General features: G+C 35.9%; 1 long non-coding RNA gene across 1 annotated transcript; it reads right to left on the bottom strand.

The window, feature by feature from the left end:
- Nucleotides 1-587: 587 nt before the first annotated feature.
- LOC133032561 (uncharacterized) lies at nucleotides 588-3007 on the bottom strand. The gene is made up of 3 exons (XR_009685180.1): nucleotides 2887-3007; nucleotides 1975-2037; nucleotides 588-819 (listed from the first exon to the last, which is right to left on the bottom strand). It is a non-coding gene; the product is annotated as an uncharacterized LOC133032561 (long non-coding RNA).
- Nucleotides 3008-15571: the final 12564 nt, after the last annotated feature.

Genomic DNA, 15571 nt, shown 5'->3' with positions numbered 1-15571 from the left:
ATTTACTTTGGCTTAAATACATTGTTGTATCATCTCTGTATATTTCACAACAAGAAAGTAGTGAATATCACCTAAGTATTTGAGAGAGAAGACATCATTTAGATTAGTGATAATGGAGTTGATTAGCTTTGAATTTGGCCTTGTGATGAGAATATCGTCCACATAGACAAAGAGATAAACCAGATTGTCATGAGAACCATGAATAAACAAGAATGTATCTGACTTGGATGCATGAAAACCCCAGTGATATAGTGTTTGTTTTAGCTTATCATTACAAGTCCTTGGGGCTTGCTTAAGACAATAAAGTACTTTATGCAGGAGTCACACATGATTGTGTTTATTCTAATCAATAAACCCTGGGGGTTGTTGCATGTATACAATCTCTTGGAGGGTGCCATTAAGAAATGCATTATTCACATATAATTGTTTGACTAACCAATTGTGAGATACTGCAAGGCTTAATACAATTTGAACTATAACGCCCTAAATAATTAGGCACGCTACCCAAAATACTTATGAAACCCTAATCCCCTAAACGAGATTACTAATCAAAATAGCGCAGAATTTAAACTTTTATATTAAATAGAAAGAAAATAAACTTGTAATATATTTAAAACTTTTAAAATAGTTGGGATCCCAAAAATATTTACAAACGCTATTACAAGTCATTTATTTCTAGCCGACCTAAACGGCAAAATAGAATTCAAAAGTTCATCACTGATAGACCCTTAACCCGCTTGGTCTGCTATGGCTTGAACATGTACATTCTTCATCTTGCTCCTCAAACTCATGGTTGATCAGCCACTGACTTACCCTTTCCTGCACAGTAGAGCACCCGTGAGCCAAGCCCAGCAAGACAGTATAAAACATATCAATAATATGCTCATCATACAATATAAACAACAATGCTATTCAAATTTGTCTGTGTGACACAGACCTACATGTTACGCTCACATGCCTATTTATGTCTACGTAGCGTAGACCTACGTGTTGTGCTCACACATCTATTTATGTCTACGTGGCGTAGACCCACGTGTTGCTCTCACACGTCTATTTACAATAAGGCCTTAGATCAGTTCATCTCGATTCTTGTTACCGAGTCCAACCTGGTTATGCCTTGAGCGCATAACCCTTAGTCTCAACATATATATTTATCATATAATTATTGGTGCCACTGCACTATTTGTCTATTTGCTATAGACCTGCGTGTTACGCTCACACGCCTATGTATGTCTATGTAGCATAGACCTACGTGTTGCTCCCACACGTCTATATATGTCTATGTAGCATAGACCTACGTGTTACGCTCACACGTCTATTTACAATAAGGCCTTAGTAAGGTTTATCTCGATTATAATTACCGAGTCTAACCTGGTTATGCCTTGCTCACATAACCCTATTCATATATATTTACGTAATCCATACATTACGTTCTTTCAGTGGTTTATCCTAGTAATATACTAGGTCTAACCAAGTTATGTCTTATGCACATAACTCTTGAAATATATGTATGTATTCAATAGATAACAAAACATACAGAATCTTAGGATAATAACCCTAAATTACATACCAAATAGTCTCTCATATAACATATCATTGCATGCTCAAAATAACACTTATAGAGATTAATAACCCTAATTCATGCTTTCACTTGATTAGCAATATTATTGCAAATCATGACTTTCTTACCTTCACATAACTTCTTGGGTAATAACCCTAGACCGCATTACTATCAAACTCAAGGTACTAATTTACCGAGTCTAACTTAATTATGCCTTGTGCGCATAATTCTTTATTACAATATATTTAGCATGGCATAGCATTTACACATTACTAATTACTAGGGTAATAACCCTAGGCCATTAAACCGCTCACTTTAGGGTAATAACCCTAATCTCGGTTTCTAATTATCACCAATATAATATTCAATATAAGCACCACCGTGCATATCTCTACGTGCAACTACTGTCTTACCTGTTGTCCCGCAAAGGCAGAGATTCCGAATCCCCGGGTGCTCCTGACCAGGTGCCGGTAATCCTAGTCACACAATCCGGGATTTTTTCACAAATAGGGTTAACCCCTGATTTCACATTCATAAAGTAAATTCATGGCATTTCAAATACAAATAATCACATAGAGCTCGAAAAGAGCTTTCCAACGGTATAAAGAACGTCCCAAACGGAGTCCCGAGTCAAAAGTTATGGCCGAAACAAAATTCAGCATTTCCCGATGAACTCCAACCGGAATTCCGGATGAACCAACCGGAATTCCGGTTGTCAAAGAGAACACGAAATTCCTCAATCTTTAAACCCCCAAAACTCACTCAAATCATCCCCAAACATTCCCAAACTTTCCAGAGCATCAATATATGTCATAATAAACATATTCCACAACTTAAACACAACAATTGCACTAAAAATCAAAAAGTGCCATTAAAGCACCAAGCTTGAGTTCCATGAACTCAAGCTTGCTTTTCACAACCAAACTCTCAATCAATCCACTTACAACACCTAGCAAATACTAAGGATTTAAAACACATTATCAAGCATTAAAATCCAGCAATTAATCCCTCAATTTAGATTGCATAAAAATCATAGAGTTCAAGCATGTTCATGGCAACATCAAGCTCTTGAATAAGAGCTTCATCTACAACAACCAAATATTTTCCAGCAGTAAAACAATAAATAAATGTTAGATTCAAGCATGAAAAACAACCTAGAATCATACTCTAAGCTCAATCCTACACAAATCAAGAGATTAACAAGCTTAAACATCCAATTCACTAAGCATGCAACACCAAGAATAAACAATCTCAAGCATGCTTTTATCACCATATTTCAGCCATGAATTCAACAAATAACTCATATAATTTCAGCTAGAAACTACCTCAATCTCTTGCTCAAACAAGCTTCAAGCTTCCAACACAAATCAAGCTTCCAAACCAAGCTAAAAATCAAGCTTTCTTCTCAAAAATCAAGTTTGAAGAAGAAGAGGGTTAGAGAGGATGAGAGGGGAAAACCACCAGAAATTAACATTTCATTTCCTCAAAAATCACATTTTCCAAACATAGTAATTAGGGGTCAAATGACCAAAATGCCCTTAGGGCTTAAATACCCACATACACCCTCACAAGGGTAAAATAGTCATTCAATACTCAATTAATTTCAAATAAATTTCAGATTATCATTTATCAAATAAAATGCCCAATAATCAATTCAATTTACATTTCGGGCCCGAACCCGGTTCGGCCGAAATTCCGATTGTGACTATACCGCGCTAACTGTCGAACACACCGAAAAGACAACACAGGCATACTATATAATAATATAGTTCTATTAAGCACGTAATTAAATTAATTTCATCATTTTATCCTTCTCGGGTCATAATTACCAAAATGCCCCTGGCTAACCAATGGGGTCTTTAATATATTAAAATTCATATAAAATCACATATATTGAACTATATAATAATATAATTCCTCCATTATACATAATCATCTAGTTAGGGTTTTGCTAATCCATTTCTTAATTCCGGGTATTACAATTACCCCCTCCTTATAGAAATTTCGTCCCGAAATTTACCTGAACAACTCTGGATATTTCTGCTGCATATCCGTCTCGAGTTCCCAGGTTGCCTCTTCTACCTTACTGTTCTTCCACAGTACTTTCACTGGTCTGCCACTGTCTTGCTTCTCAAGACTTTCTCTCTTCTATCAAGTATCTGCACTGGTTATTCCTCGTATGACAAGTCCGGCTGAAGTTCCAATGCTTCATAACTCAGAACATGGGACGAGTCTGAGACATACTTCCGAAGCATTGAAACATGAAACACATTATGTACGGCTACCCGTGGGGGCATAGCCAACCTGTACGCTACTTGCCCTATCCTCTCACGGATTTCAAAAGGTCCAATGAACCTCGGGCCAAGCTTTCCTTTCTTCCCAAAGCGTTTTATGCCTTTCATCGGAGATATTCGGAGAAATACCATGTCCCCGACCTGAAAATAAATATCTCTGCGCTTTGAATCGACATAACTCTTCTGCCTACTCTGAGCTGCGAGCATTCGCGCTCTAATCTTATCAACTGTCTCACTTGTTGTTTTTTTAACGACTTCGGGACCCAAGAACTTTCTTTCACCCACTTCATCCCAGTGAATGGGCGATCTACACTTTCTTCCATATAAAAGTTCATAAGGGGCCATCCCGATTGTTGCCTGATAGCTGTTATTATAAGAAAACTCGATCATGGGAAGGTACTTTACCCATGATCCCTCAAAGTCAAGCACACATGCCCGTAGCATGTCCTTTAAAATCTGAATGGTCCTCTCGGATTGCCCATCCGTCTGAGGATGAAAAGTTGTGCTAAACTTTAACTGAGTTCCCATAGCTCGATGCAAACTTTTCCAGAATCTTGATGTAAACTTCGGATCTTTATCCGACAAAATGGACTTTGGGACACCATGCAGACGAATAATTTCTCTAACATACCACTCAGCATACTGGTCAATGGAGAAATTCGTCCGAACAGGTAAAAAGTGAGCAGACTTTGTAAACACATCCACTATGACCCACACAGAGTCAAATTGTCCCGTGGTTCTAGGCATACCTACCACGAAGTCCATAACAATGTCTTCCCATTTCCACTCTGGTATTTTCAGTGGTTACAGCAACCCTGCAGGTCGTTAGTGCTCAGCTTTCACTTGCTGACACGTAAGGAAATTTGCAACATACTAAGCGATGTCGTTTTTCATGCACAGCCACTCGTAACATGGCTTCCAGGTCTTGATAAATCTTTGTCGACCCTGGATGAATTGAATAAGGAGTCGTGTGAGACTCATCCATGATCTCTATCTTGATGTTCTCATCCATGGGCACACAAACTCAATTCCCAAATCTTAACATTCCCGTTTCATCTATTGAGAAGTCACTAGCCTTCCCAACCGAAACCCTAGCTCGAGTTTTTACTAATTCTGAATCTTGCACTTGTGCTTCTTTGATTCGCTCCAAAAGAGTAGATTGCAGGGTAATATTAGCTAATTACCCTACAACCAACTCAATCTTAGCTCGAGTCATCTCATTTGCTAGCTGCTGAGAGATTCGCTTCACCGTATTTAACTGACTCTGACCCTTTCTACTTAAGGCATCAGCAACCGCGTTCGCCTCACCAGGGTGATCTCACAATCATAATCCTTCACCAACTCTAGCCAACGCCTCTGTTTCATATTCAGGTCTTTCTGGGTAAAGAAGTATTTCAGACTTTTATGATCAGTGTATATCTCACATTTCTCGCCATAAAGGTAATGCCGCCAAATCTTTAGCGCAAATACCATTCTTTGCGAGTTCTAAATTGTGAGTAGGGTACCTCTGCTCGTACTCCTTTAACTGCCGAGAAGCATATGCTATTACCCTCCCAGCCTGCATAAGCACACAGCCAAGACTCTGTCTCGAGGCATCACAATATACCACAAACTTTTCCTTATCTGAAGGAAGAGTTAGTACAGGAGCGGTAATCAAGCGTTGCTTTAACTCCAGGAAACTTTTCTCACACCGATCAGTCCAAACAAACTTCTGATTCTTTCGGGTCAGCTCCGTTAAGGGTACAACAATCTTTGAAAAACCCTCAACGAACCGACGATAATAACCAGCCAAACCCAGAAAACTTCTGACCTCTGTAGCTGACTTCGGTACTGGCCAATCCCGAACAGCTTCAATTATGGTCGGATCCACTATGATCCCATATTTATCCACTATGTGCCCCAAAAATGAGACACGGGATAACCAAAACTCCCACTTTTTGAATTTAGCATACAGCTTATGGTCCCGTAATCATTGTGAAACTGATTTGAGATGCAACTCATACTCTTTATCTGATTCAGATTACACCAAGATGTCATCGATAAACACGATCACACATCTAATCAGGTAATCTTGGAACGTCCGATTCAAATAATCTATATCAAATAACTACGTAGCTTTGGCCCATCTTTCACCCTGATGGTGATTCTTACATTTCGGACATTCAAGATATGACTTGAAAGAGGATTCGTGACCTTGACGGTCACCTCAATTTCCCCGATACTTTCTATTACTCCCTGATACTTCGAAAGCCTTAGCCTTCCGTTTGTAATCAGGGTTGCCACTGTCGGTCCCCTTACTGACGTTACCCAGCAGCGAGCGGATTCGATGTCGTGACGGCATCCTTTGCGGTCTGCTCATTTATTACAGATTATTCAGCCTCCTCAACAATTAAGGCTAGCTCTATCACTTTCTTGTACAAAGTGTCATATGAAGTGGTAACCTTCAAATCCCGACTGATTGTGGCATTAAGTCCTCTATTCGTCCACTGCTTGGCCTTAATTATGTCAATACCTCCTAGAAAAGTCGGAGGTTTCAGCTTCACGAACCGCTCAAACACCGAATCTCAATGCGGCATAACAAACCCCTGGTTACCCACCACTGGCACAGGTGCCGGTGGTAACACTTGATCAACAGGGGCAGCCGGTTGCCTTAATCGTCGCAACTCTTCTTCTTGACGAAGTATGACACTTCGCATTTCTTGAAACATCTGCTGCCTTTCAGCAGGAGGATTAGCATTGCCAACCTCCGCATTATTTCCCCGAATTCCGCGGAGGTGGGGGCAGTGCGGTGAATTGGTTTGGTCTACACCAAGCTCTACTAACTCGCCCTGTGGTCTAGATGATTAAAGAGGGTCCACTACTAGTACCGTGTAATCAACAACCCGTGAATTAAGCACCAATACCACACTTACGCACTTAATGCCTTAAACCATAACTCATCTATTTACCTCATACATATTTACATAAACAATTAGCATTTATAGCATGGCATCACATAACACATACATACTCTTGATGCTTGCATACTGCCTAAAATGGAAAGCAATAAACAGATGATCACACATACGATCAAGTATTTACTCTCAATACTTACTGCACCATGAGTCGAGCTTTTCTTCGACGATGAATGTACATGTTCGGCCGGTCTACAGGAAGTTTAAAAACCTTGGCGCTCTGATACTAAATTGTAACGCCCTAAATAATTAGGCACGCTACCCAAGATACTTATGAAACCCTAATCCCCTAAACGAGATTACTAATCAAAATAGCGCAGAATTTAAACTTTTATATTAAATAGAAAGAAAATAAACTTGTAATATATTTAAAACTTTTAAAATAGTTGGGATCCCAAAAATATTTACAAACGCTATTACAAGTCATTTATTTCTAGCCGACCTAAACGGCAAAATAGAATTCAAAAGTTCATCACTGATAGACCCTTAACCCGCTTGGTCTGCTATGGCTTGAACATGTACATTCTTCATCTTGCTCCTCAAACTCATGGTTGATCGGCCAACGACTTACCCTTTCTGCACGATAGAGCACCCGTGAGCCAAGCCCGGCAAGAAGACGGTATAAAACATATCAATAATATGCTCATCATACAATATAAACAACAATGCTATTCAAATTTGTACGTGTGACACAGACCTACATGTTACGCTCACATGCCTATTTATGTCTACGTAGCGTAGACCTACGTGTTGTGCTCACACATCTATTTATGTCTACGTGGCGTAGACCCACGTGTTGCTCTCACACGTCTATTTACAATAAGGCCTTAGATCAGTTCATCTCGATTCTTGTTACCGAGTCCAACCTGGTTATGCCTTGAGCGCATAACCCTTAGTCTCAACATATATATTTATCATATAATTATTGGTGCCCTTTGCACTATTTGTCTATTTGCTATAGACACACGTGTTACGCTCACACGCCTAAGTATGTCTATGTAGCATAGACCTACGTGTTGCTCCCACACGTCTATATATGTCTATGTAGCATAGAACCTACGTGTTACGCTCACACGTCTATTTACACTAAGGCCTTAGTAAGGTTTATCTCGATTATAATTACCGAGTCTAACCCGGTTATGCCTTGCTCACATAACCCTATTCATATATATTTACGTAATCCATACATTACGTTCTTTCGATGGTTTATCCTAGTAATATACTAGGTCTAACCAAGTTATGTCTTATGCACATAACTCTTGAAATATATGTATGTATTCAATAGATAACAAAACATACAGAATCTTAGGATAATAACCCTAAATTACATACCAAATAGTCTCTCATATAACATATCATTGCATGCTCAAAATAACACTTATAGAGATTAATAACCCTAATTCATGCTTTCACTTGATTAGCAATATTATTGCAAATCATGACTTTCTTACCTTCACATAACTTCTTGGGTAATAACCCTAGACCGCATTACTATCAAACTCAAGGTACTAATTTACCGAGTCTAACTTAATTATGCCTTGTGCGCATAATTCTTTATTACAATATATTTAGCATGGCATAGCATTTACACATTAATAATTACTAGGGTAATAACCCTAGGCCATTAAACCGCTCACTTTAGGGTAATAACCCTAATCTCGGTTTCTAATTATCACCAATATAATATTCAATATAAGCACCACCGTGCATATCTCTACGTGCAACTACTGTCTTACCTGTTGTCTCGCAAAGGCAGAGATTCCGAATCCCCGGGTGCTCCTGACCAGGTGCCGGTAATCCTAGTCACACAATCCGGGATTTTTTCACAAATAGGGTTAACCCCTGATTTCACATTCATAAAGTAAATTCATGGCATTTCAAATACAGATAATCACATAGAGCTCGAAAAGAGCTTTCCAACGGTATAAAGAACGTCCCAAACGGAGTCCCGAGTCAAAAGTTATGGCCGAAACAAAATTCAGCATTTCCCGATGAACTCCAACCGAATTCCGGATGAACCAACCGGAATTCCGGTTGTATCTGAAACGAAGAACACGAAATTCCTCAATCTTTAAACCCCCAAAACTCACTCAAATCATCCCCAAACATTCCCAAACTTTCCAGAGCATCAATATATGTCATAATAAACATATTCCACAACTTAAACACAACAATTGCACTAAAAATCAAAAAGTGCCATTAAAGCACCAAGCTTGAGTTCCATGAACTCAAGCTTGCTTTTCACAACCAAACTCTCAATTAATCCACTTACAACACCTAGCAAATACTAAGGATTTAAAACACATTATCAAGCATTAAAATCCAGCAATTAATCCCTCAATTTAGATTGCATAAAAATCATAGAGTTCAAGCATGTTCATGGCAACATCAAGCTCTTGAATAAGAGCTTCATCTACAACAACCAAATATTTTCCAGCAGTAAAACAATAAATAAATGTTAGATTCAAGCATGAAAAACAACCTAGAATCATACTCTAAGCTCAATCCTACACAAATCAAGAGATTAACAAGCTTAAACATCCAATTCACTAAGCATGCAACACCAAGAATAAACAATCTCAAGCATGCTTTTATCACCATATTTCAGCCATGAATTCAACAAATAACTCATATAATTTCAGCTAGAAACTACCTCAATCTCTTGCTCAAACAAGCTTCAAGCTTCCAACACAAATCAAGCTTCCAAACCAAGCTAAAAATCAAGCTTTCTTCTCAAAAATCAAGTTTGAAGAAGAAGAGGGTTAGAGAGGATGAGAGGGGAAAACCACCAGAAATTAACATTTCATTTCCTCAAAAATCACATTTTCCAAACATAGTAATTAGGGGTCAAATGACCAAAATGCCCTTAGGGCTTAAATACCCACATACACCCTCACAAGGGTAAAATAGTCATTCAATACTCAATTAATTTCAAATAAATTTCAGATTATCATTTATCAAATAAAATGCCCAATAATCAATTCAATTTACATTTCGGGCCCGAACCCAGTTCGGCCCGAAATTCCCGGTTGTGACTATACCGCGCTAACCTGTCAGAACACACCCGAAAAGACAACACAGGCATACTATATAATAATATAGTTCTATTAAGCACGTAATTAAATTAATTTCATCATTTTATCCTTCTCGGGTCATAATTACCAAAATGCCCCTGGCTAACCAATGGGGTCTTTAATATATTAAAATTCATATAAAATCACATATATTGAACTATATAATAATATAATTCCTCCATTATACATAATCATCTAGTTAGGGTTTCGCTAATCCATTTCTTAATTCCGGGTATTACATGAACGATTCTTAGTTTAACGGCGGAAATTTGAATGTGTCCTCATAATCAATCACTGGTGTTTGAAGATACCCTTTGGCAACCAGTCGAGACTTAAACCTATCAAGAGAGTCATCCATGTTTAACTTGTCTCTATGTACCCATTTATTGCCAATGATATTCATGTGGGGTTCATAAGGAACAAGCGTCCAAGTTCACTTATTTCTTTAGAAACAATGAACTCTGTGTTCATAGAGGCAAACCATTGATGACTGTTGAGAGTAGCTTTTAATGACTTGGGCTTAGTGGGTAATAGAGACTCAGGAAGGGGATGTTTGGTGGCCATATAAGCTTTTGGTTTATGTAAACCACTTTGTGATTTGGTTTTCATGGGATGGAGTCTTGTGGTATTAGTTTGAGTGGAGGTTGAGGGTGCTGCAGTATTAGTAGGTGGGCCAATTTGAGGATCAGACTGAAGCATAGGTAATGTTGCAATTGCTATGGATGTAGTATGTGATATGGATGGATGGTTTAATTTGTGGAGTATCAAGTAAGAGATAAGGATTATTTTATGGTTCAGGCAAATGTGCAGTAGGTATTAATGGTTCAGGTAAAGTAGCAGCCTGTTGCATTTCAGATAACTTGTTACCAGTTGTGTTTTGTTCAGGTAATGGAGCAACATGTTCTAAGTCAGATAAAGGGACAACACTTGGTTGTTGTTCATATAAAGTACCAGTATTTGGTTGTATCATAGCATGGTTATCAACATTTGCACCAAAAACAGGAGCATCTACAATCACAGTCTGCATTCTAATAGATGCAGGTCTTGACACAGTAGGTATTGACTTAGCATTACATGAAGTACCAGAGGTAAAATTATGGTTAGGAAATGTGTTGTGCTGAGTAGAAAACAATGAAGAACAGGAAAATAAAGGATTGGCAGAAAATGATACCTGTTTTTGTCTTTCTTTGAGGAAGAATTTGTGGCAACTTTATGAGGATAAAAGTCTTCATTGAACACCACATTTCGTGCAATATATATTCTACCTTCAAAATTTTCAAATATGTATCCTTTATGATGAGAAGAATAGCCTAGAAAAATGTATTGATATGTTTTGAAGTCTAATTTGTGCTTGTTGTATGGTCTGAGGTGTGAAAAGCAAGCACATCCAAATGGTTTGAGGATGTTGTATTCAGGCCTGCTGTGAAACAATGCTTCATATGGAGTGGAAAAATTCAAAGCCCTTGTAGGAAGCTTGTTAATAGTGAAGACAACGCAACTAAATGCATGCCACCAATAGGATAAATCAAGATCAGCATTAGCCAATAGAGTGAGGCCAGTTTCATTGATATGGCGATATTTTCGTTCAGCATGACCATTTTGCTCATGAGTATGAGGACAGGGACTTTGAAAATGAATACCTTGATCAAGTAAGAATCTTTTAAATGGCCTTTACTCACCACCCCCAATCTACCTATGTTGCCTTAATGGGAAGATTAAACTGTTTTTCAACTAAAGCTTTTCATTTAATGATTACTTCAAAGGCTTGACCCTTGAGAGTAAGTGGGATAATACATGTATACTTGCTATAGTCATCCAAAAAAATAGACATAATACTTATACCCCACAAGTAAGTATGGATCAAAGTAAGTGGTTGGGATGCACGAGTATTGGACAAGGGAAAGGGAAGGGAAGGATTCTTTCCCTGTTGACAAGCTTTACAAAAATGGAGATATTTTAAAGTGACTTGTGTGAGAAGGTGTGGTAATAATTTGCTCATGACTTGTTCATTGGGATGACCAAGTTTACAATGCCAAGTATTAACATTTTTACTAACTGCAGAATGAAAAAGAGAAGTAGTGCTAGAGACATAAGCAGAATTTGGAGATGTTTTATTACTGTCAAATGAAGTACAATGTGTTATTACATCATTGTTGGATGTTTGAGAACTAAAAACAGAAAAAAATTCACAAAGTAAGGCTTTTTAGGTTTTGAAGTGGAATCATCTCCAAGTATGTTCAATCCATCTCTAACCTTCCCTCGAAGTAGAACTTGGCCGGTATCCTTGTACTTTGTAGTCCAAGTCTAATAATGGCTGGCCAGAATGTTCTCCACAAGATGCTACACAAAATATTCTACTTAAAATTGGAGAAAATAATAAATTTACAGAACTCAATTCTTCTCTTCCAATGGCTGCATCCCCACCAATTATAAATGGTGAGGTTGGGGAGAAAAAAAATAAAAGGCTAACTCTTATAGTTTGAAATCACTTTGAAAAACAAAAGGTCAATGGAATTGAAAAGACTATTTGAAACTACTGTGAAAAAAAATAGGAGGAACAAGAAAAAATATAACTAAACATTTGTATGAACATTTTAAGAGATGTCCTTTAAGAAAGCATCGAGACATAAAGCAAACCATCTTGAATCCTAATAAGAGAAAGATGGACCTACTACACTCGGTGCTCACACATTTGTCCAAGAATTTTCAAGAGAAGAGCTTGCCAAAATGATCATTTTGCATGAGTATCCACTTAATATGGCGGAGCATGTTGGATATATAAGTTTTGTGAACACAATTCAACCATTATTCAAGCATGTATCTCGACCTACCATTAGGAGTGGTATCATAAAGATATCTAAGAGTGAGAAGACCAAAATAAAATAAGCATTGAGCAACAATCAAGGTAGAATTGCGATCACAATCGATATGTGGACAACCACTAATCAAAAAAGAGGCTACATTGTGGTAACTGCACACTACATCGATCACTTATGGATTTTGCGCAATCAAATTATAAGGTTAGTTTATTGGTACACCTTGTATTTTGACTACTTATAATTGATTACTTGTATACTATTACTAATTAGCTATTTTTATCATAATTATAGGTTTATATGTGTACGCCCCACATAATGCAAAAATACTAACAAAAGAGTTGATAGAGTGTTTGGTTGCATGGTCTATTGATTGTAAGTTATCTACTTTGACTTAAGATAATCGTAGTGTTAATATTTCCATGATAGATAGGATGAAAGAAAAATTGAGAAATAATAATTTCTTGTTGCAAGGGAAATTGCTTCATATGAAATGTTGTGCACATATATTGAATTTGATTGCTCAACAAGATTTAGGTGCAATTCAAGATGGGATAGAAACTATTGGTGAGAGTGTAATATTTTGGACTATACCTAAGAGAGTGGAAAAATTTAAGGAGGTTAAGGATGGATTAACATTTTCAAGTAATAGAAAATTAGTTCTCAATTGTAAAATTAGGGAGAATTCTATTTATTTGATGCTTATGAGTCCCATGTGTATAAGGATGTCTTTAATCGCTTAGTACACAATGAGAAAAACTATAAACAAACACCTAGTGATCGAGATTGGATTTTAGCAAAATTAATGTGTGACAAATTGAAGTTATTTTATAATGTGACTGAGATATTTTTAGGGACCAAATATCCCACTCCTAATCTTTTTTTCCCCTAAATTTGTGTAATTCATTTGTTGCTTAGGGAATGCCTTAAATCCTCTTATGTAGAGATTAAGATGATGGCTATAAATATGATTGAGAAGGTTGATGGTCTGTCATACATGGAATATTATCCATAGCAATTATTTTGAATCCAAGGTTTAAGATGAAGTTAATTGAATATTATTTTCTCCAAATTTATGGTGATGACTCTTCGAATCAAATTGAGAGAATTACAAAGTTGTGTTAGGATTTGGTGAAAGCATACAAACTAAGTGATGGTAAAGAAATTTATTTTGATTCCTTATTGCATAATTAGAAGTTTGGTATGGATATTAATAAATTTGTAGATTTTTTGGTTTGGTTTTGATTTGTTTGTTAGTAGCACTTCAAATGTAGATATTAAAAAATCTCTGCTAGACTATTACTTAGAGGAATGTATTTGTCAAGAAATAGAAAATTTGATATTTTGACGGGGCCAGGCCACGAGAGTAGGCGAGCTAGGCATGCGACTTGGGCCCCCGAACTCTCAGGGCCCCGAAATTGTGAAAAAAAATATTAATATATAGATAAAATATTAAATAAGAAGAAAATATAAGAAAAATTATTTGGTGCAGTGGTAAAAGGTCTTACTGTAAACTAAGAGATCATGGGATTAATTCCCAACCTCTACTTTTTAATTTTTTTTAAAAAAAAATATTTAATGTATAGTTATGAGATATTGAACCTTGGAGCTTTTAAGAGTTTTTAAAAACTTTACCATTACACTAAGCATTGTAACTATCATTTTCGTAATAGTTAAACTATATATATAAGGGCCCCAAAATTTGACTTCGTCTTAGGTCCCATATACCTTAGGACCGGCCCTGTATTTTGATTTGGTGAAAGATAAATGGTTTCAAATATCTAATATTGCAATAAGTTGTTAGAGATGTTTTAGCTATTCCAGTTTCTACAGTTGCTTCTGAGTCAGCTTTTAGTACGGGTGGAAGACATGTGACTCCTCATCGTAACATGCTTCATCCTTATACATTATAAGCTTTAATATCTGCACAAGATTGGATATAAGATGAAAAATTCGATATGATTTTTTTTAATCATTCTCTTTTTATATTATATAATAGGGAATTGTTAATAATACTTTTTTTTTATTATTTTATTTATAATTTTACGGTCTAAAGTTTTTAATTACGAAAATATTCTTGTAAAGTTTTAAAATTACAAAAGTACACTTTGTTTGGCAAAAAGTAAAAATAACAACTAAAAAATAATAAGAAATCAACCTCACGATAACTATAAATAAACTATAAAACAACTAGAAAAATAATCTTATGACAACTATAAATAAACTATAAAACAACTAAAAAAAATATTTTTTTACTAAAGGGGTATTTTTGTAAATAAATCTAAAAGTAAAAGTGAAAATTTTTCCGTAATGTATTTTTGTAAATTTTTTTAAATTATTGGTCAATTATATAAATTTTTCTATAATCTTTCCTTATTTTCATTATGTTTTTAGTATTTTCTTTATTAAGTATTGTCTATAATGTATATTAAAATAGGATGCGAGTATATATAACAAAAATATTTGCTCCATCACTTAGACCATACAAATATGTGCTATATATTTAAATAAAAAAAATTAATATGTGATATTAACATAATATTTATCATTATACTAGTCCAATGTAATGTTCATTTAATATTTATTAAAAATATATAAAAGAAATAATAATGTTTTTCTTCTTATATATTTAATTTAGGGGAATCACTTATATACTATTTTTAGAATTTTTTTTTATCTTTATCGTTTGAGTTGTTTTAGTAATTTCTATATAAGTTATTATATAAATTTGAGTTGCGATTTAAATTGCAATGTTAGTTACTACGTGGATTGTTATGTGAATTTCCGTAAAAATAAAAAAAAAAAATTGTAAATATAAAAATAAAAAAATCTTTTAATTAATAAAAGCTAAAGATAATTCTAAAATAATAAC

This window comes from Cannabis sativa, chromosome X (assembly GCF_029168945.1).
Source record: "Cannabis sativa cultivar Pink pepper isolate KNU-18-1 chromosome X, ASM2916894v1, whole genome shotgun sequence".
NCBI classification, from domain to species: domain Eukaryota; kingdom Viridiplantae; phylum Streptophyta; class Magnoliopsida; order Rosales; family Cannabaceae; genus Cannabis; species Cannabis sativa.
The sequence above is the reverse complement of the archived record's forward strand: the minus strand, read 5'-3'. Positions and strand labels throughout refer to the sequence as shown.